Source organism: Myotis brandtii, unplaced genomic scaffold, assembly GCF_000412655.1.
Source record: "Myotis brandtii unplaced genomic scaffold, ASM41265v1 scaffold182, whole genome shotgun sequence".
NCBI classification, from domain to species: domain Eukaryota; kingdom Metazoa; phylum Chordata; class Mammalia; order Chiroptera; family Vespertilionidae; genus Myotis; species Myotis brandtii.
The window spans coordinates 2047617-2073904 of NW_005356751.1; the positions used below are offsets into that span (position 1 = coordinate 2047617).

A 26288-nucleotide genomic window follows, 5' to 3' on the forward strand; every position below is an offset into this window, starting at 1 on the left:
GGTGGAGGGGAAGCTCTGCCTTTTAATTTAGGGGGTGGATACAGTCTTGCTAGCTTTTGATTGGCCTTCTCAAAGAATTTTGCCTCACTAATATCCTTGGGATTGGTTTATATGCCTGTCTTGTGATTGGTTATCTGCACGCTGTTTGTCTTAGCAATGTTCATACATTTTAAAGTTCATGCCTCTCACACGTGCCCTCCTTCCCCACCCAATTGGGGTGTCTTAGTAATTCCGCCTAGTTGGGGTCCCAGTTTTACTTCTTCCCCCTCGGCCCCTCAAGGTCCCTGTCCCTGTCTGTCTAGCTTCCCTTTGTCTCCTCAGTGGTGGTGGTGGTGGTGAAGGGGGTGTTTGGTCATAAATCTCCATCTTAAGTATAGAGCAGGATGCTTAGCCAGTTTCAACTCTTTTGGAGTTTTAGGAATAATAAAGGATCCTTATCATTGTCATTTGGCCAAAAGCCTTTCTTTTTCCACTTCAAAGAATTGAAAGTCCCTCCAGTTCAGAAACATTAATGAATGGTCACCCTGTACTGGGAGTGGCGCTGCCCTTCATGTCCTGGTGCCCGGCTACTCCTAGCAGCTTCTATCCATCCCATGGGTCCCATTCCAAATGTATTCTTTTTATTATTAATAGCTAACATTTACTGAGTGCTTACTATGTGCCAGGCATTGTGCAAAGAAAAACTCTGCCTCATTTCTGGTGATTCAGGCTGGGTAGGAATGCCAAGTAAATAGAAACTCTGAGGAGTTAGGGAAGGGAGGCTCCCACAGGCTGGGGCCAGCTAGGGAAGCTGGCCTTCCAAAGATGGTTTTGCAGCTCAACCTGTTTCACACCTACTGCCTGCCCTCCGCTCACTCAGCAGTGAGCCTGACGTTCAGTGGTGGGGCATATGTATGGTGGGGAATGGGGTGGCTGCCTCGCTGTTCACGCTTGACCTTCGTCAGCCTCTACTGAGTCTGGTAGCATTCATGTTGTGTAGGGGCACTGAAGAGAGCTTCCCCCAAGCTCCTCCAGCCACCTGAAGGCAATGCTAACATTCCTTCAATGAGGCAAAGTTTCATTCCTTGAGTCAATGGAAAAAGGCTTAAAATGCAAATAGCTCTGGGGAAGTGACAGCAGGGGGTTGCCTCCTATTTACCAGAAGCAAGAAGCAAGGAACGACTCCAGTTTTCTGGCAAGGGCTGGGAAGAGGACACGCAGGGATCCTGCATGTCTGTCTGAAGGAGAGTGGGGAAAGACGGGGGCAGGTCCTGTGGGCAGCTAAGAGCTCTGCAGGCAAACCTTCTATCCAGAAAGTCCCAAAGCACCCACCCAACCAGAGACAGGATAGTGGTTTGTAGCCACCAAGAGGAAGGAGCCAAGAAAGATGACTAGCAGGGACCGATTCACATTCTGGTTGATGAAATGGGGACACAATATGAAGCTGAGGCAGTCAGGTGCAAGGGTCCCCAGGAGAGCTGCTCTTCCCCGCAGCTGTCTCGGAGACTGCACAACAGTGGCCAGGCCCCCTTTTCCCAAACTCATGACTTGAGAAATAACTCATTTAAAATGTTTTTGGAAGTGTGTATAAAATCTAACAAAGCATTTGAAATGCAAAGATTTGTGTGTTTAGTAAGCACAAAATAAATTGCCTTCACTGAAAAGAATAAGAGGATGGAAAGTGGGACTGTTCCAGACTATTGCACATGTCTGATTCAGAGAACTGCACCCTCAGCCCCCTCCCTTCATGAAGAATGTAACCCAAACCCCTAGTTCTATAACAATAAACCTATTTCAGAACAACCCCTCCTGCTTAGTTCACCTTTCATTTCTTTTGACAGTGCAAGGATGAATCTAGAATACAAGTGTGTGTATGGGGGCGGGCGGAGGGTGTCACCACTGTGTTACTGATCCCTTTGTCATGTTGAAGGTTTGCAAGAAAGGCTGGGAGATGGCAGGACCCTCTCATCAACAGTGAACCAGATGCTAAGCAGAGGGCCAGCTGGGAAGGCAAAGGGCACAGCAATCCTGTCTTGATTTAAACAAATGGTCAGAACCAGGGCTTCAGGAAATGGAGGTGGGGGTGTTCCATGAGAGGGGCAAAGCAGAGACTAGACCCAGAACGAGAGATGGCTGCCACCACTGAGAACAGTCAGAGTTTAACAGGGAGTGAGCTGTTGGCCAGGAGTTCAGAGCAGGACTTCTGTTTCCAGGAAAGAGGTGGGGATGAAGACAGGGAGTGGAATAAGGGGTAGTGCATCTGTCTCTGCAGTGGGCCCAGGAGTGTGCCAAAGATTGAGGAGGGTGGGGCTGAAGTGCTTACTAGACAGATTACCTAGAACAAGGAACCCAAATCAGATGAGCCTGGGTACTGAGTGGTGAAGCTTTAGATGGGAGGGTCCAGGTTTTAGCAGGGGATTCTCAAGGGATGTGGGATGATAGAGACTATGTGCCCTGTGGAGCAAATGTGCATCACTAGAGGTCAGCTCAAGGGCACCAAAGCCCAAATTAGATCACTGGGGGTGAGCAGGGAATTGGTAGCACACTTTGGATAGTGGGCAGAACTATGGCTGTTTGAATAAGAATTCCTGCCTCAATAAATGATTGGTCTGGGAATGTAGCAGGACCGGGAGCTCAGGTAACAGCTGTCAAAACTTGAGGAGTGCCAGGGAAAGTGGGGCTGGGGATGAGGCAAAGGATAAAGAGTTCATTCATTCAAAAAGCACTGTACCACCACAAAATGCTATAGGCATCAGCATCCCAGGGATAGGAAGATGTGTAAGACATGGCCTTTACTCTTGAGAGGTTTCTGAATTTAAGAGGAAAGAGGCTGGGGGGAAAGTGAGACTTCAGGGGGCATATTCACGGTGCTTTGGATTGTTATACAAAAGCAGCTATCTATTACTTACATTTTACTCCAATAATACTCTTTAGCTTCTGTGCATCAAACCTAGTCAACCATGGGTTATTTTGCTGAGGAATTGAACTTTTTAACATTCATGCCCCACCTCCAAGATGCACACAGGCTTGCCTACTAGCTGCCAATAAAATCGGCTGGTGACTTGGACCTGATTTGGGTTAGAATCAAGAAGGTGGCGATTCTGTTTCTTTCTTTAAATAGTTTTAGCCCTGAATCATTGAAGAGAATCAGGAGTCAGTTTAACAATAACTTTGAGGGTTTTAACTGAAGGACTGGAGGAGTGTCCATTTGAGAGTAGGGTGGAGACCTGGCCGGAGTGGAGTTCTGCCCAAGAGAGGAGGAGGGGCCTGTGGGGAGCCTGCGTGGGAACAGGCTCCTTCTACAGAGCCCTGGGACCAATGTTTGAGCTGCAGCTGCCCGAGAACCTGAGGAGGCTTACAACATCCTCAAGGAAGTGGCAGTGAAAGAAGCCCCAAGTTCAAGTGGACTTGGTTTCCTAGTCACTTCAAACAGACCTCCCCTGATTTGCCAGAGAACATGCCACATTGTCTCACAGTTTTAGCAGTGCTCTCGGAAGCTATCACGCTAACACCGTGGCAGTTGTTAGCCTCCTTGTCTCTTTTTTCTTTGCTTAAAGGATATATTTCCCATTATTTTGATTGGGGTTGATTTAAGGGATGGGGAAGGACAGGACAGGCAAAGAAGGAAAGCGATAAATTTCCTAGCTCATTCAAAGGTCAATGTTTTCTTTGGAGTGGATGTCATTTGAATGGATTATATGTGAGAGGGACATGCAGGGGCAAGCCCCGCTCTTGTCAATCCTGCCATATATTGCTGTCACCCTATGGATGGAAATGTTGGGTAGGATAAAACGAGCTGTTTCTGCTGGAATCATCCTCAGCAAGACTAGAGCAGCACTTCCTGCCCCCTCTAGAGGCCTAGAGGTGCATTCTGGGGTCAGAGCTTACCCCTTTCAAGATGTCACAGGCTTGAGGTGTCAACTCTGCTTGTACATAATCCAGTATATCTTCAGTGCACAGATCCTGCTCCTTATTTCCTTCTGGGTGATTTTCATCAACCTTCCTCTGGTTGCCTGCTCCCCGCTTACAAATCAACAAATCTGCAGAATAAAAAGAGTTGGGAAACCCTGAATGGGGGGAGGGGATAGTGTGAGGAGGATGTATATAGCAAGTAAGCACTGCTCTTCTTGAGGAGGATTCCCTTTAAGCTAAAGAAGGCCTGAGGAGTAGGGATTACGCCACAGGTAGATTCCCTTTCCTAAAGTAGATGGAGTGAGTCTTCATATCTTGCAACCAAAAGCTCCAAACTAACATAAGACACAACATATGAGATGCCATGCAAAGTGGTGCAGCCACTTTGGAAAACAGTATCACTCCTAGAAAGGTTCAACCTAGAGTTACCACATGACTTAGTAATTCCACTCCTCAGTAGATAGATACCCAGGAGAACTGAAAACGTGTGTCCATACAAAGCTTGTAGGTGAATGTTCATGGTAGCATTCTTCACAAGAGCCAAAAAGTGGAAACAACTCAAATGTCCTTAAGTCATGAATGGATAAACAAAATGGGGTGTATCCATCAACGGAGTATTATCCGGTCACAAAAGGAACAAAGTAATGATACAGGCTTTATGGGTAAACCTTGAAACATTATGCTAAGTGAAAGAAGCCGGTCATAAAAGATCACATATTATATGATTTCCATTTATATGAAATGTCCAGACAGGCGAAACTATAGAAACAGAAAGTAGTAACAAATGGGGAAAGAAAGGATGGAGGGGGATGAAAATGCTGTAATATTGATTATGGTGATTGTTGCCTAACTCTGTAAATACACTAAAAACCACTGAATTGTATACTTCTTAATTTTAAACATATTTTTATTTGAACTGTACACGTTAAATGGGTGAAATGTGTGGTGTATGAACAATATCTCAATAAAAGCTGTTAAAAAAAAACCCCACACAAAACAAACACAGAAAAAGAAGGCCTGAGGAGCCTAAATGGCAAGGCTACACTGCTCTTCGGAGGAGAATTCCCTTTAAGCTATTGAAGACCTGGTGGCCTGACAGTGAGCTTTGGATGTACCTGGTGGTCAGGGCACACTTGGCTTTTAAATACAATGTGCTGAGTGAAATAAGAAGCACTTTATACCCTGCTGGTTGAAGACTGTGGTTCAGACAAGAATCAACTGTCAAAGAGGGGTGGGGTCCCAGGGACGAGAAATCTCAACAAAACAAGTACCAGAAGATGGAACAATTTAGTTAGTGCCTCTTGGTCTTTACCTTGGCCTACCTCATTTGAAGATGTGTGTCTGTCCCAGGCCTGCATGGTGATGTACCGATGGGGTGGGAGGGAAGGTACTTACCTGCAATGAGAGTGGCTGGGTGGGACATACCAGTAGAGAGAGGAGGGAGAGATGGATTCAGAGATGGATCAGCAACGAGAGAGAGAGAGGAGAATGGAGACTAGTTTATGAGAATTTTGCTCAGTTGTACTTCGCTAAAAAAAAAAAACAACATTGTCAGCTTGTAATTGTGCTGCAATTAGTAATTATCCCTAATTTTTTTCTCTTAAGGCTTAGATTCTAGTCAATAGGTTACTATGTGGATAGTAAAGTATGCACCTTGTGGGGCCACATTACTTTCTCAGTTCGAGACCTTTGGCTTCTGTCTGCTTCCATCTTCCTCCACCACATCATATTCTTGTTTCCCATCCCTCTCTCTAGTCTTTCCTCACTCAGTAAAACTGCTTAACAGATGGGTATAATTAATAACTGAAAGTTGTCAAAGGCAATGACTAGAGGTAAATTACCACAACCAGAGCTAGACAATGAGAAGATCATCATGGTTCCTTCTCCAAGAAAAGCAATGAAATTGGACTGTGGTGGTGCTTACTGGGCTGTGCTCTTTTGTTATGTTAATTATCATGCAAATTGCTGTCTAAGAGCTCTCCGCCTTAAAAGTCTGTTAACTGATGAGTTGGACGTGTGTTTGCTCTGGAGCCCAGGGGTGGTTGGTGGACTCTTTGTTGTAGTCTTCAACATGTCAGAGCAAGGCTCGCCAAGGCCTCCCTGGAAGAAGACTGCTGTAGCTCCCCCAATGGTAGGCTGGCTGCTAGTGTTGGTATGACCAAAGCATTGGGAAATTTGGTGTGGGTGGAACCATAGTTTCTGGGGCAGGGATAGAGAGAAAAGGGGCAGAGAGAGAAGGGGCAGATTTGTTACAGGTAAATGTTCCTGGATAGTTGGGTCAGGCTCATTGTTGGTGATGGGTGCAAGGGCAAGTCTTCTCTGAGCACCCAAGGGATACTGTTTTTGGCTTAGTTCTTTCTCTAGGTAATTATTGGAGAACTAGTAGCTGTGCATGTGGACAGATATGTACCCCACAAGGTTGGGATACAATCCAGATAGGGGAGCAAAGTATTTAGAAAAATTGTTGCTGAGTAGGTGCCAAAAGGTGAGGAGGAAATATGGTGTCTTAAGGCCTCCATCACTACAAGGAGGAGGTAAGACCAGGAGTAGGGTGTACAATCAGTGAAGCCAACTATAACCATGAGGTTTGTTCACCCTTGAGCCAGGCCTCCTTGTCTCGGGCCTTAGCATGCCACAAGTCCCTGAGGACTTCAACAAAAATTTTGAGTCCCAAGATGCAATCAGGAGGGCAAGCGTGGTTGCAGTACCTCTGGCCAGGATGAGCCACTGTCCCTTGGGAGAGCAGACCCTCTGCCCTTTCACTTCATGCCTCCCAAAGTTGCCTTAGCCTTCAACTTGACACAGTGGTGCTTTGCTGCCCTCTGCTGCTCAAACCCTACGCTTTAATAGTAGCCTCTGGACTGGATGGCTGGAGGTGACAGCAGGTCCTCCTCTGCTTCCCCCTTGTGCCTCTGGCTTATAAGAGAAGCTTACCCAGCATATGCATCTAGCAAGGTAAAATTGCTTGGGAAAAGTAACCTTGCTTGGTACTGGTCAGCTTCTACTAGCTGCTCTAGGCTGCATACAGAGGTCTTTCTTGAAGTAGCTGCCATTTTTACTTAGCAGGTCATGCTTTTCTATAGGCTACTTAGCCTCTTTTTGGAGCAGCGTCCTGGAGAAATAGGAATGGAGTTGCAGGACACTCTCCTGGAACCTCCCAGGATAGAAGTAGATTCTTCCTACCCCCTAGCTTAAAAGGGGGCTGTGTGAGCCTTTCTAGAAACTGTGTCTTGGGTTTTCAGACAGCAGAGGCAAGTCCTGGGATAATTACTGGCAGTTGGGCAGTAAGCAATAGATTAGCATCAGGATCTTTGGATACTCAGTTGGGAGTGGTCTCAGGGGATACTCGTTTTCCCCAACATAAAAGGCACTTGCAGTGGCAGCCTCGTTTGCAGAGGATGCTCAGGGGCTTGATGCCTCTCAATGCACCATCTCCTGATTGGGACGCGAGTGCCCACAGTTCTAGGATCCCAGCTGTGCCCCCATTCCTGAGATTGGGAGATGGAGCGTGAATAGCCTGACAGCCTCCCAGGGGTCAGGGTGTCAGGACTCTGTGGTTCAACTACCTGTGAACAAGTAGTCCGTCACTCTGCACGACCCCAAATAACATTGGACTGCACTCCTTGGTACAAACAGTTGCATCAATGCAAAAAATTTCCTTTCAAAGCTTCAAGTTGGCAGAGCCTTCATGGATCCAAGCCTATTTCCTTTAATCATATCGTGTTGACATCTGAATGGGTCCTTCATGAACAATTGCATCTCCCTACCTCCACCCAGGCAGGTGAAAGCTTGGAGCCTGGCAAGAACTGGTATCCAGAAAGGTGCCTGGGTCACCTCCTGGTAGGTAGGATGCGGCCAAATGGCAGGTGTGGGGCCTTATGTCCCAGAGGTAGAAGCTAAGAATCCAAAGCAAATGGTCACAACACAGAGGAGAGAGAGCCAAAGCAGAGGCAAACGAATAGAGAGATCGAATGGGGGGAGGGAGGAAAAAGAAGGGGCAGGCTTTTTAGATTGAGGTCCAAAATACAAATGTAAGCAGAACACCTCCTTTGGAGGTAACCAAGCACATGGGGTCCTGTTTCCCCTGGAGGGAACTAAGGCCAAGTAATAGTTCAATCCCCTCAGGCCCATCCCTTCTGCTCTTTTTCTCCTTTGACTTAGAATTAAACAAACACATTTGGTTGTGTTTTAAGTGCAAAAGCCCTATAGGAAGGATTGACATTGGGAAAGATAAGTATAAGGTGGTTTCTGCCTCAAAGGACATGCAGTCAGTTCATGGCCTCTTTCCCCATTAGCTTCCTCCCCTCTCTCTCATTCCTTCAACAAGCATTTCTTCTATGCACTACAAAGTTTTTGCCTTGGTATTCACTATGTATTCAGTAAGTTCTTCAAAATTTTTATTTCTCTTGCCTTTTTCTATCCCTTATTCCTCTCCGATCCCTTCCATTTATCTCCCAACAAAGTAGACAACAGATAAATTTGGGGGGTTAGAAGGAAGAAAGAGATGTTAAGGGGAAATGCATGCTTAGTTCGCATACCTGTGTTGACTCTGTGACACTCAAATGCTATGCATCCATTTTACTTGTGTAATAGATAAGCTTGAGTTAAGGAAAGCTGTTTCATTTTCTCGTATGATGAATTTTTGCTGAGCATTAGCCCCATCCCATTTTGCATAGGCAATATATATGTTTTACTGCTATGTGTCTCTAAATAAACTCAAATAGGTTTGGGGTCTTTTATCTACTTTGTAAATGAGTGGTGGGATGATGCTAGTCTGACAGTAACCAGAGCTAAGGAGTGAAAACCTGACCTCTTAATCCTCCCACCTGACACTTCCACCCAAGCCTTCAGCCCTCACTCCAACTTTTCCCTCCCTACAGTGTGTTCATCACAAGACTATCAAGACAAACACATGGAGTCTTCTATAATGGCCAGCACTTTGAAGACTACTAAAAGAAATAAAATCTCTTAAGATCCTAGCTACTCTTATCTTGATTTCCACCCCCCAAAGGGTACCTTGCTTTATTGATTATGTTGCATATTTAAATGATACAATAAACCCCTCCCCCTTTTTTCTTTTTTTTAATGTTAAATTAACTTTGTTATAAAAATCATAGAAAAGCTCTGTGATAAATCACATATTTATTCAGTCCTTGCTTTGATGTAGTCTTCACATATTTGTATCTTTTTAAAAATATATATATTTTATTGATTTTTTACAGAGAGGAAGGGAGGATAGAGAGTTAGAAACATCGATGAGAGAGAAACATCAATCAGCTGCCTCCTGCACACTCCCTAGTGGGTATGTGCCCGCAACCAAGGTACATGCCCTTGACTGGAATCGAACCTGGGACCCTTGAGTCCACAGGCCGATGCTCTATCCACTGAGCCAAACCGGTTAGGGCTATTTGTATCTTTTTTGTTTCATGTAAGATAATTCATTAGAAGAAGCAGGCAGGTGATGACAAATGAACTTTTAATGAAGTGCTAATTTGACGATTCCAGTTTTATTTTGTTGGGATCATGGTGTGCAAGTAATCTGGGCCCCAGTATGTTAATAAGCAGAGCTGTGACCAAAATGGCTAAAAATGCTATTGTCAGTACAGCCTTCAAATATGGTTCCAAGTGGAGTGAGCTGATTCTTGCAGTTTCTAGAGCTAGAGGACCTAACACAGCCAGGACTGTAGCTTTAGGTATCCATGAGAGAGCAATAAATATTTTCTCCTTAAAATTAAAACCAGCAAAATACATCAAGAAAAATGTAAAATTCGAACCAGTAATGCCAAACTCATACTAGCAATAGAAATACCAATAGCATCTGATTTAAGAGCTGCAATAGATACTTCCAATCCAACCAAACCAAAAAGAAGGGGTTGAAAAATATTCCATGTAATAGTTATTCAATCTTCCTTGTGGAGGACAAATACTTTTTGTAATCTGTGGTTTTACTTCCTCTGTTTTTGAGAAGATGAGTTCCTTAGTTGCTTCATCTTCTCCATCTTTGAGGATTTGAAGAGTTATAGATGACTTGATGTAATTATCCTCCCAATATTCATTTTCTAGTTCTGTAGTGTCCATGCTACAACTCCTTTAGCATCCCCGCCGCCGGGAGCCACCCTGGCACCCAGCAACCGCCGCACACTCTGCGCGAGGCAGGAGGGTAAAACGCTCGCTGGCCCTGCGAGGACGGAGGCCCCCCCCCCCTTTTTAAAGTAAGGCACATGAAAAGCCTTCTGTGAAAGTTCTGTATTACTTAAAAATTCCTATTGGCTAATAAAAGTATTTCCACTACAGAACTGAAGCTATTTAGAAAAACACACGCTGGATGTTTTACATGCAGAATACCTGAAACATTATTGTATCTTACCTCCTGGCACAAACAGTCCCAAATTCAAATGTTTGTATCTGAATAAACAATATGACTGTGGTTACAACTGCAAAAATGTTAATCAGCTTATCCACATATGTACAAATATTAATTGTACAAAATCTAAAGGAAGAACAGCATCTACTGCATCTGTGCTTTGTTTCATTAATGGTAAGAGATTTGGCATTTTCAGTCCTTTTTCTGTCAGTCATGTTGCTATTTGTAAAAGGCCAGTGTTATATAATGCTGAAGACCATGGAGAGATATTGTTCATATGACACGTGAATCCAACATACCTGTCAGTCAGTGCAAGACAATGAAGCCCTGGATGACTGGAGAAAGTCATCAAAGGCGATCTGTCCCCATCCTTGTCTGTCAAACTTTCGAATGTTGTGAAACTAGTCAGAGAGCCAGTAGCCAAAACCTGAGAGTGCTTGCTTGAGTTCATTCTTGTCTATCATCCCTGAGTTGTCCCTGTCATAGGTGTGAAAGACATTCTGCCAGTCCATGATGTACTTGCCAATGCCTGTGAACTCGCTGAAGTTCATGCCAGCCTTCTTGCAGTCAAAACATTGATATGATTAATCATGAGATTAAATGGAGTCCATGTGCCATACATAGTGCTTGTTGAACTTCACTGACAGATGACCCAGTCCTGTCTTCATCAAGCCTATGAAAGATGCCACAGGAAGCTCTGGTCTGGCAGCACCATGTCCACAGCTGGGCTGGCTGTCCCCGCCCTGTCCATAAGGGTGGGCAGCCATGGGCCCAGGAGTGTGGCCAGACTGGGGAGTCTGGAGGCAACACATGATGCCTTAGGGTAGCTGCACTTCCACTTCTGCCCTCTTATCTTGATTTTTAACTTCAAGTCTTTGCTTATTTAATTCCCTTATTTGCTTCTTCTCTTCTAAGATGGGCTCAAGAAGAGATGGAGGGGGAAGTTGTGTTCATCGCATTACACAGTGAAGAGCTGTGTCTAGCTTTATTTAGCTCCCAAACATCTCCCATCCTACCTGTTAAGGAGTTTGGAATGCCACTATTCCTCTGAATCTTAAAAAAATTTAAGAGTCTTTCATTTAAAAATATATTCCTAAATGCAAATGTCCCTGGGAGAGGAAATACTTAGGTGACAGTTAATTAGAGGGGAGAAAGTCTCAGTGGGGGAGAGAACTCCAAAGTTACCTATTTAACCAACTGCATTTACTCCTGCTCCTAGTCAATGCTATATCTGAGTACGGGGAAGGGGGGGGGGCACGAGAGAAGGCAGATTTGAGTGCACATCCCCTCCCTCCAGCACATACACACCTGGACCTAAAGTAGTGACAACAGTTGTTCTCACATGAAAACATCTGGCTGAAGGCTAAGATCACTTCAGATTTCCAACCTAACATTTTCCTAAGTGTAACATTTTTCTCCTAATTTTCTTTTGGAAAAGACTAAAGTAGCTCCACAATTTCCACGTCTTCACACTCCAAACTGCACTCAAGTTTGCCTGGGGCAGGCATATGTGCGTACATACATGCATATTCCCAGCATATGTCTGGGACCCCCACAGGAGTCAAAGTTTCAGGGAGCAAGTTTCAGCGAGCCTCACGATGATGTAGCTCCTTCACAGGAAATCCGAGGCATTACTCTCTGTCCATGGGAGCGTACATGCAGATCTTTTCTCCCCCTCATGGTCAGTTTTCTATTTGTGATTAGTAATTGGCTTCTCTCGGTACGTTATGATCTATTACAAAAGCCAAACATTTAGAGGGCGAGCTGAAATGACAAAATTTGGTCATAATTTATGTTGGCCCCTGACATATATATTTTTTTTAATGATTTGGTCTCTAAGCAACTGATCTCTTAGCAACAAGAAGCACCTTTATAAAAGATGGCACACACAAAGAGTGATTGCCAGAAAAGCCACCCGGTTCTTAAACAGCCGCGCATCATTAGCAAAACTCTCCATCTTCAAGAGTCCAAAAACTAGAAGTGACCAGCAGACCCAGGTAACATTGATATTTGCACATTTTCCTGAAAAAAAAAAAAAACCAAACTCATGCAAAACTATTGAAGAGAAGAAAAATTTTTGAAATTTGTTGTTTGAGGTCTTATTAGTTAGTCTTGGCTAACTTTTAATAGAATGTATTCTATTAAATAACTGCTTCTTGATTTTTTAAAAACAACTTGGACATGGATTTTGTGATCAGAAAACAGTTCATTCAAAATATTTCATTGACATGAGAGGATAGAGGGGGAAACAATCTATCCTTTTCAGTTTATTTCTGTAGGTTTTCATTTGAAGGGAAAAATTCCACACTGTGGCTAAATCGATGAGCATGCAGAATATCACCCGATTGGTGTGCAGTGCTAGGGGAGTAAGTGTGGGTTTTTTCAGTGTATTTTTAAATTGCTAAAATATTTAGTGGCAAAATTATTTTACTTCCAAACTTTAGCTTTTAAATCCAGGATCAGTTTTAGTAGCAAGTGGTGGTCTTTTCTTGCAATTATTCAAGGACTGGTTTTTCTCTTCTCTTTCATAGCACAAAAACAAGCATTTTTCTATTCATCGTCATTGCCGTAAAAAAAAGATTCATTAACAAAACTAAAAATAGGAGAAATCCCAGCCATCTGTACTCTGTTTCAGGTAGCCAGGAGTTGAAGACTTAAATGTCTTTCTAGAAAATTGGAGTTGGAGATGAGGAAAAATTGTTTGTTATCTATACCCCTTCAATTAAGACTGTGATTAAAAATCCACTTGGGGTATTCAAAGTGCATTTATAAAAAGGAGATGTTTTGTGAGAGAAATAAAAATGTCTCTAATTGAGCTTAGAAATATTACATAGAGATATTACAGATCTAAGCAAACAGACTACAAAAATCACAGTTTCAATAAAGACAAGTTGGGATGATGATACTTTCGTGCGTTGTGTTGTTGTTGTTTTTTTAGTAAGAATTGTATGAGCCACTTATCTTTAAATTGAGCTGTATGCTGACATCTTCTCAGAACCAGAAAATGGGATACTTTATCTAAATACGGAGCTTGGCAATGGGTCAGGGCATTCAAAATCAGGACAATCCCAGAAAATTTGTGACTTACAGTTGTTCTAAGAAAAGACTATCAGCACAATATGATTACAACTTGATTTCAGAAGCTGCTTATGAGTTGTATTTCTGTTACTGCTACAACTTCAAGCACAAAGAATTCCTTCGTGATTGCTTTGCTCAGAAATTTGCAAAGAAATTAGCAAATATGTTGAATGTCAGAAAGTTTTTTAAAGTCATTTACCATGAAAGCACAGAAAAACATACAGCTCTGCCATTTAAAATTAGATTTGGTGTGCTTATATTGCAGTGTGGTCATTGCTATAGAGACATGCTTGTGGCTTTAAGGAACTGGATAAATAAGCTATAACTTGTGCTGCCTGTGTCTGGATGTGTTTCCAGTTTTAAGTGTACCACTCCTAAATATGAAGGGGAATAAAAATAAGCAAAGATACGGTAGCATTTATATCCCAAGTGGCAGCTAAGTTTCTGCAGTGGTTCTTTAAGATTTTTCAAATCCAGTCACTATGTCCTTTGAGATTTATGTCTTGTAAGCTTTGTCTATGCACAAGGAGACAAAGGGGGCCAATGGCACTGTAGAACTTGTCATTTTGGCTGTCTTAATGAGCCATCTGACCAAGTTGGAGAACAATTGCAAGATTTGATGCACACAATGAAAATACTCCAAATAGACTGGCCACTATATACTAAGCTGACTCATTCTTCTGTGTTGGAATTAGTTGCTTCTGAGACACATACATATATCCACAAATGGTCTCAATATAAATCATAAACCAGGAAATCAAAAGGAGCCTCTCCATTAGTGAGGGATACACAGAAAAAAGATAGCTTTAATTTCATGAAAGTTTCCAATCATAGTCCTTATTTGGTGTCTAAAAATGCTAAACAAACTTGTTTTTTTCCTTCAAACCTTAGGCAGGGGTTGGACTGGTGTGGGCAAGAGTACACAGGGGGCATGTAACAGCTGGCAGACCCACTTCCTAACAGTTCTGCTGTGTGGGAGATCTGTGCTGCAAATGGATCTATTTACTTTGGACAGCTTAATACCTGAATTGAAATGATCAGGTAGAACATGATTACTACTTTTAACAGAAAAAAAAAATTAACCCTTCTAAATGAATCATACTTTGGATAATTTGGTCTTTCTCTGGTGAGAGGGAAGTTGGAAAAACCTACGGTGGACTCAGCACTTGACAATGTGCAGTTCTCTTTAATCCTCACAACAGCTGCACAAAGGCATCAGCATCTCTGTTTGACACACGTGTAAACCAGGTTCAGCAGTTTGCCAAGATATTATCTACACAGAGAATGGCAAAGCTGGCCAGTCTTACTCTCCACCAATGTGCTCTCCTCAGGCCACAACGCACAAGCAACTATTTTAAATTGACATTCAAATAGTCCCTCTGGTCTTAGTAAAGTCAAAGCTCTGATCCAGGCATCTTCTCACAGAAGTCTCCTTACTCCTGGTTCTGACGGCTGGAGGTACTCAGATCCCACATTTCAATGACTACCACAGGATATGAACTGGAGGCGGGCACCCGGCTAGGCAGCAGAGGCCACAGGGCCTGTCGCCATTCCTTGCCATGATGCACATCCCAAATGCAGTGGGGTAGGACTCTTTGATGTACCCTTTCTGTAAGAAAAGAGCCTGAGATAAGACTCTCCAGAGGCATCCCCAGACCACAACAGTTAGGGGGCTATACTGGTAGAGAGGAAGAAAGACCAAGACCCAGAATGGTTCAAGTGGAGTGCCACCATATTAGCGTGGCTGGGAAGGGAGTCCAGGTGTAGCTGGGGTGGGGGCAGGGTGAAATGCTACAGAAAGCAGAACTATCCAGCAAGGACATCCCTTCATGGTTGCAGGACTGCAGTGGCCTGTCCCCTCTGGTTCTAAAGCCTTTCTGGCTTATGTTTTGCCCCTCTTCCAATATTCCTGACAGATCAGTCTTAAAGAGTTAATTTTTAAAACTTCCCTAAAACAGTATTTGGGTAGAAGATTTGTAGAAAAATGAGGCCCAGGGCAGCTGTGACGAGCCCTGGGACAAAGCACTCTATACATCCCCATTACTTTGGATCCTTATTTATGTCAATCAGCTGAGAGACCTGAAGTGTCTTGCCCAAAGCAAGGTAATTCATGTAGGTGGGTTACTGTCTGGCATGTAGTGTTAGGACATACATGGTTGGAGTATAGATGTCACATGCTTATCATGGGCAACACAGGCCAAATCCCCCTCTATACAGTGCACAGAAAGTCTCTCATCTGGCATCCCTGGGTAGAAGAAGACAGCCACTTAACTCATTTCACTTCTTTTAAAGAATATCATCCTTAATTTGGAAGCTAGCTTAGAGATTGCTTAGAGTTCTCATTTTGGAGGCGAAGGAACTGAGTTGGAGTGATCTGTCCAAGGTCTATGTAACTAGTCCTAACGAGGAATGGAGCTCAGTTCTCTTGACTCCAAGTCCAGTGCTCTTTCCTCTATATCATAATAATTGTTAATCCCAAGAAGAGGATGAGAGTACAAACTATTACCCCTATTTTACAGATAGAAAAAAATGAGGGCATAGAAAAAATTTAGGGACAACTGCCACTCCAAAAATTATGAAATTATTTAATCTATAAAAGTAATTTAACAGGTCCTTGGGATTAACCATTTTCATTTTCCCTGCTGGGTACAAATGTGCAGGGTTCAGTATTAACAGTGAACATACTAGAATGTCCAAAGGCTCTTCAACTTGCAGGTCATATTATTTTTCCCCTGAATGGAAGTAAGGAAAGGGAGGGGAAAATGGTCCCTACTGTTATAAAGCTTAGTGTTCAAATAGATTATGCATTTATGGAATCTCTTAAAAAGCTAAGCCAGTGTATATCTGCATGTCAGAACAGACACAGCCAAGCCCACCAAAAATTGATAACAAAGGGTACTCTAAGCAGCAATCCTTGTGGGTTTTCCTTCTGCTGGACCAAGATTTATTTTCTTATGATTATTACAGTTCCCACACTTGGATGTGGTACTACCTCAGGAGCAGCCCTAGCAAAAAGATCCTGATATATGGGAGCAATTATTGGGAACTGTACAATTCTGAGGACAATTCTAAAAACTTAATGGGAAAGTGTGAACTCACATGGTTTGCGCTCTCTGTGCCAAGTTCTGTGGTAGGACCTTTACATCGGTTTACTTATTTAAACTATGATGTCAGTATTCTAAGCACGATTTTCCTGGTGAGGAAGCTGAAACCCTTCTGCATTTAAGGAACATACCAAAGAGGGCAACACCATAAAGTAGTGTTTGCTTATTCAATGTATTTTACTGTACTTAAATGATATGCCTGGCACTGGACTAGATGCTGGGAATACAAAGTTAAATAAGACATGGTGTTTGTCTTGAAGAAGCTTAAAGCCTAATGATGTTCATTTCCACTCATTGTGGGAACTTCTGCCCCTCAGAGCTCGTTTAATAGCAAATCAGTTATTTATAAAGTAAATCCTAAAAGATTTACTGCAGAACACATATCTTGAGTGTTGGAAAGGATTAGAGAAAAATCCTAAGATGGGAAGTATAGGGCCAGGGTTTACAATGAGGGGGGTAATTGAAGATTGACAGAAAGTTGGTATTCATGATGTATAATAAAATGGGGGGAAACATAAAGGAGAAAATGATTCACATAAAAGGGCCAGCAAACCTTGGTTCTTCTCTGCCTATAAAAGTTCCATATTGAGGAAAATATGAATAATAAACTTGGTTTATAAAATATTTTTGGCCCTGGCCTGGACAATAGCTGTAGAAGATAGAGCCCAACCCAAGACAAGCATAGAGCCAACAATGGTCTGAGGCTAGGCTTGGTGATTAGATGGCAGAAGGGAAGGAGGAAAGAAAAATACAATGGTGGCATCTCTAGAAGTAAGAGAACTTAGGAATTCGCTCTCACTTTAGGTAGAATGATGGTGAGATTGCTTTTCAACAAGGTTTAGAGATTGAAAATGTGCCCATCATAAGTGGGGACATTCCTTAGAAATGTTAACTATGTCCCTCAAAGTACAAATCAAGACATATTGGGTTTAAGAAAAGATTTGTGCTCTTCTGAGAGTCAAGGAAGGTGGGGGAGGGGTCTGAAAAATATCATTTAGTTGCTAAACTATTAGAATTTCCAAGCTGTTTTATGGGGACAGGAGGGCTATCCTGAAAAACTCAAAAAGCCTGGGGACCATACCTTTAGGCAACTGGCAGCCCTGATGAGAGGGGTCTTGCTCTTACAAGTGTTTGAGTAGCTCTAAGAATGAGTGTGGAGAGGGACAAAACAGAAGAATTCAGCAGAGGGGGTGATCCTGAGAAGAGGTAGGAATCAGGACAGAAGACAGATAAAAGGGGACCAGAGCCCAAGCCGGTTTTGCTCCGGTTTTGCTCAGTGGATAGAGCGTCAGCCTGCGGAATGAAGGGTCCTGGGTTCAATTCCGGTCAGGGCACATACCTCAGTCGCAGGCTCCCAGCCCTGGTCGGGGGCATGAGGACAGCAACCAATTGATGTCTCTCTAACATTGGTGTTTGTCTCTGTCTCTCCCTCTCCCTTCCACTCTAAAAATCTATGGAAAAATATCCTTGGGTGAGGATTAAAAAAAAAGGGGGGGAGGGGGGAGAGACCAGAGACTTTAGAAGAGAACCAGAAGCAAAGTGGGTCATACAGTTCCAAGAAGATAGTCTCTGCTAAGGCAGCAGAGAAGTAAAAAAATGCTTAGACTTGTAAGCAGATGAGTGAGAGAAAAGTCACTGGTACCCTCAAAAAGCAGTATGAGTGGGACAGGAAGCTGGGAAAACATCCTGGTGGAAGGTGCCACAGGGGTGGCATACCAGAGCCCAAACAGGGCCTCTGATCTCTGTGGGCTGACTGAATGCAAGATCAGCCAGGAAAGACTTGGCCCCCATCAGACATCCATCTTGAAATCCAGCTGTCTATCTAGGCCAGCCTGGGAGAGCCCGTTTGAGGCAAGAGGAAAGAGCATGGACTTCGGAGTCAGACAGGATTTTAATCCTTCCTCAAACAGAAACCATCTACACTAATAAAAGAGAAACATGGTAATTAGCGTACGACCGCTACCCTTCCCATTGGCTAATCAGCATATCCTTATGCAAATTAACTGTCAACCAAGATGGCGGCCGGCAGCCAGGCAGCTGGAAGCGAACATGAGGCTTCCTTGCTTCAGTGATCTAGGCCAGCCTGGGAGAGCCCGTTTGAGGCAAGAGGAAAGAGCATGGACTTCGGAGTCAGACAGGATTTTAATCCTTCCTCAAACAGAAACCATGTGACTATAAGAAGGAAATTCAATCTCTATTTCTTTAAAATGGAACTACTACTACTTATTTCACAAGTTAGTTGTTTGTTTCTTTTAAGAACGAAAGTGAGATAAAATATGGCTGAGGTACTCAGTAAATACCAAGTCCTCTAGAACAGTGGGTTGTTTAGCTGTATTACTTGGAATCTTAGAGTTCTTCATAAATTTCCAGAAACTGTTTTGAAGGTGTTGTTGGGGTGAGGGGGGCTAGGGAGAGGGAACATGATAGGAGGAACTCCAGCTACCCATACCCCACTCTTACCAGAGCACTAGGGCCCTATGGAAAGTTTTGTTTAGCAAGGTTTCGGGATATTAATTCAGGATACAAAAATCAAATTATATTCTTAGACACTAGTAGCAATCAATTAGAAAATAAAAATTTAAAAACAATTCTAATGTAGTAACAAAAAACATAAAATACTTAGTAATAAATCCAACAAAAGGTATCTGAGACCTCTAGACTAAAAAATACAAAACACGGCTGAGAAAAATCAAAGATGATCTAATAAATGGCAGACATCTTTGTGATATAAGATTCAATATTAAGGTAGTAATTCTGCCCAAATTGTTCTTTGAACTTCCAAATAAAATTCCAGCAGGCTTTTATTTTTGTTTTTTATTTTTAAAATTTATATTGAAATGAGAAAAACCTACAATAATCAAAATATGTCAGTTAGGGGATTTTGAGCAATAGGTATGCAAGGGATTTAGGGGGGAAACTAGGGAAGATAAAAGGGAATGAAGCAGGAGTAGGCAAGGAAGCTGTCAGACCAGTGCAAGTCTGACACCTGAGAACAGAGAGAAGGAAGAATTGTGTGGAAAGGGCTTTAGACTACAGTGCAGTTCTGAGAGTTGGGCCAGGAATGGGAAGTCCCCAAGCAAAGATTGTCTGTTGGAAGAGTCCTGTATTGGATGGAATGGGCTATCACTAGTACCCCTGCCATATTTAGTCATTGGTTAGGAGCTGGCCAAAGAAACATGGCCTTTCTGTGAACTTGGTGGTGAATCCATAGAGAGGAGCTATCAACTAGGGCCAGTGGTCGGCAAACTCATTAGTCAACAGAGCCAAATATCAACAGTACTTCTTCAAAATAGACTTGCCCAGGCTGAAAACCGACTTCTGCGCATGGGCCACGAAGTTTCAATCGCACTGTACATGCACGCCCACGTGGTATTTTGTGGAAGAGCCACACTCAAGGAACCAAAGAGCCGCATGTGGCTCGCGAGCCGCAGTTTGCCGACCACGGAACTAGGCTCCCAATAGCAGGTCCTTTCAAGGATATCTGAGCAGTGCGTCTCCATGGCCACCATACAAAATGATTTTGAAAAAGAACAAAGTTGGAGAACTTATCTTCCAACTTACCAACCTTACCTTTATATGTCAAGACTTACTATAAAGCTACAGTAATCAAAACAGTTGGGTGTTGGCAAAAAAATAAACATACAAAAAAAAATAGATATAGACAACAGTATGGTGATTACCAGAGGGAAAGGGGGGCCGGGGAGGTGGAAGAGGGCAAAGGTGGGATAACATCTCCATCACCCTTTTGTAATCCACCCTTCCTCCACCCCATCCCCAGACAACTACAGATGGCTTCCTGTCACTATTGATTAGTTTGCATCTTTTAGAATTTTATGTCATTGTGATCATACAGTCTGCACTCTTTACTATCTGGCTTCTTTCCTCAGCATATTGATTCTGAGATTCATTTATGTTTTTCATATTAACAGTTTGTTCCTTAATATTGCTGAGTAGTATTCTATTGTATAATTAAATGACAGTTTATCCCTTTACTTGCTACTGAACATTTAGGTTGTTATCCAATTTTTGACTTAGCATATACTAGTATATGCTAAAACATAAAATTGTAAACCTTGAATATATGAGGCTTATTGTATGTCATTTATGCCTCAATAAAGTGGTTTTAAAGAGATGGGGGAGATGGGAGATGGGGTCTGATATATAATGCAACCCCGCTTGTACAATAAATATACTGAAACAGTGTCCTAGAAGAAATTTAGGAAGAAGTGAGTCTGGTACTTTGTTTAGTGTTTACATTTCCCTTTGGCAGGGGGAGGGAGTGGAAGAAGGAGCAATGCCTAGTGCTAACCAGCTGTCGCATTGAAACCCTCTGAGCACTCCTGCCTGCTGGGTGGGGCTCCACACCAGAGGACCCTTCTCTGTGTGGGGGGGCAGGCAGCCCAGCTGCTTGGGCGGTTGGCCAATGCATCACATAGGGCCGTGCTCAAAGGGGGCTGCGCTTGCCCTTTAATGCACTGCAGTCACCACACTGAAATTCTTAATAATTTTACCTTTGAATGTGGTCTTTATACGCGAAGTCTGATGGGACTTAGGATGCACTGGTAACTCAGACCCTTGGCTCACGCAGGGCCTCCTCTCCTGCCGCTTCCCTGGAGTTCTGAGCTGCAGGCTCCTCCTGGTCCCAGCCCAGCGAACACTGCCACCTCCACCAGGGGGGTTAGGGCTGGGCCCACAGCCAGGGGACTGAGTCACAGGGTGCCACCCCCCACACACACACACACCCTACCCCCAGGCACCTGTGAGAGTCTGAATTTGCCCGCGCAAGAACCCCTGTACCCTGGGAAGTACAACATTGGCAAATAAAACACACCATGACAGTGAAGAGAAAGCGCACGGAAGAAGGGGAAAGGCTTTTTCCTGCTTTCTGAACAAAGGGCTCCCCATTTCCATTTTGCCCTGGGCCGGGAAAATTCTGTCACCAAGCAGCCTGCTTGAGAGAGACCACACTCACTCCCGCCAGCCTGCCCAGCACTCCAGCCATGGGCTGCCACAAGTAGAGGACCTGGTCTGATTTTGCACTCAAAAGCTTCCAACCACCCCAGGGGAAAGATTTGTCTCAAACTACCCAGCCCAGCAGTGGCAGAGACAGAGATGTTTACATTAAAGTCTGGAATGTAGGGCTGACTTGCTCTCCCTCGGAGCAGCATGTGTATTCGGGTAGAGATAGGACAATCCTGCTCTCATGAGATTCTTCTGGATGCAGACCTCCTTGTCCTCTGATTTCCTCTCCAGTGTGGAATAGGGGTGAAAGTCCCAATTTGGTGTTTTGAAAAGTCACCATGACAACAGCCATGTCCATTGAGTATAAAATGTATCAAGCTCACTTTCTTTTGTGTTTTTTTACAAATACGATCCAAAAATATTTTTCTTTAATAAAGATTTCACATGTCATGTGTTTAATGGGAAACAATTAAAATGTTACATACAGTAGCCCTAGCCAGTTTGGTTCAGTGGATAGAACACTGGCCCGTGGACTGAAGAGTCCTGGGTTCGATTCCAGTCAAGGGCGTGTACCTTGGTTGCAGGTTCCCCAGCCCTGGTCGGGGTGCATGCAGTAGGCAACCAATCAATGTGACACATTGATGTTTCTCTCTGTCTCTCCCTTTCCTTCCACTCTCTAAAAATCAATGGAAACATATCCTCAGGTGAGGATTAGCAAAAATAAAAAAAAATTAGAATGTTATGTAAACAGACCAGTAAATAAATTTTTACTGTTTCAGATCATATATTTTTTCTTCAAAATCTATACATATTCTGTGATGTTTCAAAAGTAGATCTTGATATGAATTTGATGCTATAAGTTAAGCTCTATAGGACTCGGATTTAAATTCAGCAGCAAATTTTAGTTCTCTAGTGTTTTTTTCCAAACTCTGGCATATCTTGATCAAGTAACTCCGTGCTATTATTTGAAGTCCATGGTCGTGACGTAGTAATCACCAAGTTTTAATACCTTGGATTTCTTTTTCTGAATGAACAAAGGCTTCTAGTCAGAAAATAATCCAGCTGCAATAAAAGGGAAGAGGGGACGTGTGTTTGCCCAGGCCCCCCAGAGATTAGTGGCACTTCTTTGATTTGTCAGTTCTTTGCCTCCAGCTTTCTTTCTCCACACGGTCCAGGTTAGCTTTAAAGCTTACTCTAAAAGGGCAAGAGCAGATAGGAGCTCTTTTTAGGAAACGTGTTCTACAAATCTGTTCAACTCATGGATTTAGAAGTAAAAATAAACTTGGGAAAGTTCCGTTAAATGAGTCAGGGTGTGATAGAAATTAGGGACTAATCCTTGACTCCATGGGCTGGAGATGAACTGGCAGAAGCTTGTCTACTTCTATTACGTGAGGAGGGAAGGCTTTTCCTTCTGCCCAGCCCTTCTCCAAGGCAGGATAAAGCAGTCTAGCCTTCAGGGCACTGGCTGGGGAATGAGGAGGCCCGCATCAGGATGCGGGCCTCCTCAATGACTGTCAATAACTAGTGTGAGATCTTGAGTGCAGAGTTTAACCTCTCAGGAGATGCCAGTGTCTGCCCTGCTCTATCAGTATATGCAAGTACCTCTTGATGAGAGGAAAGCGTTGTGCACATAATGTGATGTGTGAGAGCATTGCCACGTATCTTGCTCTTTGCTACTCTCCGAGACTGGCAGAGAAGGGTTGGATCTGGCAGGTTTTTTTTGCAAAGTGAAAGCTAAGTCTTTCCTCGGCTGAGTCTGAGCTGTGCATCTGGGCACACTTAGGGAGAGAACAGGCTAACTGCATCTTTGCACAAAGGAGACCAGCTATTTTCCTGTGTTGGGGAAACTAGATTTATCAAGACTGATCACATTCACTAGCCTGTAGCCTGGCACATGACTCATTGGGCATCAGGGTTCTGAAGTTCAAAGAGCTCCGAAGTTCAGGCAGGTAACAATAACCCAGGGGAATGGAGAGCACTGCCCTGTTGAAAGGGACACCAGATCATGGCCACAAGGGGATGTGAGTCCAGCGTGGCCAGATTACCTAAGTTTTCTCAAGAGACACCTAAAATCTGGACTTTTAAAATTTAAGATATACAAATTCTTGAATAATGGCAATGAAAGCAAATTTAAAGGACAGTGTAATCCAAAATGAGACAGGTTAACAGGCTGAGTAGGTGAATGACAAAAATTCCAGTTAAGACAGGGAAGCACAACAGCTACATAGTCCTAAGCCCTGCCTCCCTCAGAGAGTGCTGAGAGGAAGCAGGGCCCTGGCAGGTCTTTATCCCACCAGCGGGTCTCCTGCCTCAGCCTCTCCTCTCCTCTCCTCTCCTCTCCTCTCTCTTCCTCCCTTGGGCCTGAGGAGATTTTATCTCTCTGTGTGAGCAGAAGGTGAAAAGTCATGCTCCTGCCCTGGCCAGGTGGCTCCATTGGTTGGAGTGTCATCCCATACACCAAAAAGGTCCTGGGTTTGATTCCAGGTCAGGGCACATACCTAGGTTGCAGGTTCAATCCCTGGTCGAGGCACATATGGGTAGCAACAGATTGATGTTCTTTCTCACACTGATGTTTGTCTCTCTCTTCCTCTCTCTCTAAAAATCAATAAAAACATATCCTTGGGTGAGGATAAAAAAAAAATAGTCTTGCTCTTGTAACCCATTCCTTTTCCCAAAGCTGTTATTGTAGCCAGTCCTTGCCCACACTTATAGGCCCAGATTTTGAAACTCAAAAGCCAGGAAAAGATTTGTTCCTTCTGCATTCTGCTTCCCTGAGGCAATGAAAAGTGCTCAGCTAATGTAATGAGAAGAGGGGATAAAGGGTAACAGGTAATACTAGCTGGCCGCACCCAGCCCAGGCTTATGCTAGAGGAAGGATCATCACATACAGTCTCATGGCCTGAATGGGGTGGTATGCTTGCCAAGTTAGGACTAGTTTGGGACAGCTGGGTGTTGTCCAGGATTCATGGCAGGAAAGGGGACTGGAAAGGTAGTTGAAACAAAACTCAATATGAAAAAAAAATTTAATTAGCTCAGATGTGTTATTTTTGTTAAGTAAGTGACACAGTTCTGCATCTGTTCTGTGTAATTTCTCATCCATGTACTTTAAAGTGACATAAAGGGCTTACAGAAAGCATGATCTGGAAACCATGCCCATCCTAATTGGGGTGGTCTTAACCTCTACAAAGCTGGCACTGGTTGGACTCATTAGGAGGTATACATAACCCCAGACTTTCCCAAGAGGTGTGCCACAGCTGTCACCAAGCCTTCTTGCTATTCCAAAGACTGCTACTGCTTTCTGCCTACCCTTCCCCCATTCCAGTACCCTTCTCTATTTCCCTAGGCTTCCCCAAATTCTTCTTCTTCCCCAATGATCCTCTCAACTTTCTCTCTTCCCCTGAGGACCCTGTTCTCCTGTCTGCCCTCTCAAGTAGAGGATGTGTTTTCAATCACAAATCCCCCCAATTTCAGCTGGTATCTTCCAGGGAGCTGCTGCTCCTGGATCCTTAATCCATTTTTCTAAAATACTGAAAACTCCTTGAGGGCCTTGAGGGTGGGATGGTGGGCAGTGAGAGATTGCCCAAAACCAAAGGACTTTAGTATTTTACCCATCACCCTCTTCTTCAGGCTCTCACCTGCCCCACACTTAACTCCTTGGACTCTTATTCCTCCATCATGGTGTCTATGAAGTTCTCCTGATTACCTCAGGGAGAATGACTCTTTCCCTCACTTCCCACCACAGCACTTTGTTCAAATGGTCACTATTATAGCCAGTTTCATATAACACAAGTGTTTGTGTAGTGGACTCTCTCAAGGCATTGTGCCATCTGTGATGAAATAGCTACTTCAAACTAAAACAGTTGAAAAAAAATCATAAATTGAAAGACAGCCCAGCTGATGTGGTTAAGTGTTGACCTATGAACCAAAAGGTCACGGTTTGATTCCCGGTCAGGGCACATGCCTGGGTTGCAGGCTCAATCCCTAGTGTGGGGCATGCAGGAGGAAGCTGATCCATCATTCTCTCTTATCATTGATGTTTCTATCACTCTCTCCCTTCCCCTTCCTCTCTGAAATCAATAAAAAATATATGTATTCTTTTAAAAGGGCACACATTTACTGTATTTCCTTGACTTATAATTAAGCAAAGCATCTTCTCATTTTTTTTTAACAAAGTTCTGTTGGGATATGTTAATAATGCTCACACTCATTTCTCTGATAAGATTTATATAAGGGTCCTGGATGATCCTGGGCTACTCCTTCATTTGGCTTCAAAGTAAACAATCTTCGAACTCCAAACAGCCTGAGACACTACCTCTGAGCTTCTAACTGACTCACATTCTGGAGGCCCACAGTAATCTCACTCCAGCTCAGCTGGTTCTAATGAACCTCTTTGCAACTTACCTGTGTGTGCATGCTTTAGTAACAGAGCCTATTAAAAGGGGCCAGGCATTATTAGTCATACTGGACGCATATTATAACATGGTTTATTTAGCTCATATATGCTCTGGATTGGCTTACAGAGGCCTTTTCATAGTTAATGCTTTTCCGAAACATTCACTAGGGCTTTAGTAGCCCTTTAGGACCAAAGCCTCTGTGAAATCTCTCAAAAAAAAATTTCTGAATACATGTCTTAAACCATCACCAAGAGCACTCTGCCATCTAGTTTCAGCAGAATTCTAATGACTCCATGTGGCTGGAAAGACTGCCTCCTTGGGAGTCAGTTCCTGATTTTCATCTCACTCCTCTGAGCAGGGTTGATCCCTTTGCTGTTTCACCTTCATAATTTGCATACTCCTTTCCTGTCGTTATTTTTGTTTGTATTTGTCACTTTCTCTCTAGCTGTATCATAAGCTCCTTAAAGGCAGAGATACTATTCTTAGTGTCCTTCC

The 26288-nt window shown here is 43.4% G+C and overlaps 1 protein-coding gene and 1 long non-coding RNA gene across 2 annotated transcripts in view; one reads left to right on the forward strand and one right to left on the reverse strand.

Moving 5' to 3' along the window:
* Window positions 1-280: 280 nt before the first annotated feature.
* LOC106725716 lies at window positions 281-19088 on the reverse strand. Its single transcript, XR_001361639.1, has 3 exons — window positions 19048-19088; window positions 11729-11734; window positions 281-290 (listed from the first exon to the last, which is right to left on the reverse strand). It is a non-coding gene; the product is annotated as an uncharacterized LOC106725716 (long non-coding RNA).
* The window catches only part of LOC102253564 (aromatase), a 71869-nt gene continuing 57758 nt past the window's right edge, over window positions 12178-26288 (forward strand). Inside the window, exon 1 of the mRNA XM_005863934.2 lies at window positions 12178-12252. The gene's annotated coding sequence lies outside the window, so the exon portion shown is untranslated. The remainder of the gene's footprint in view (window positions 12253-26288) is intronic.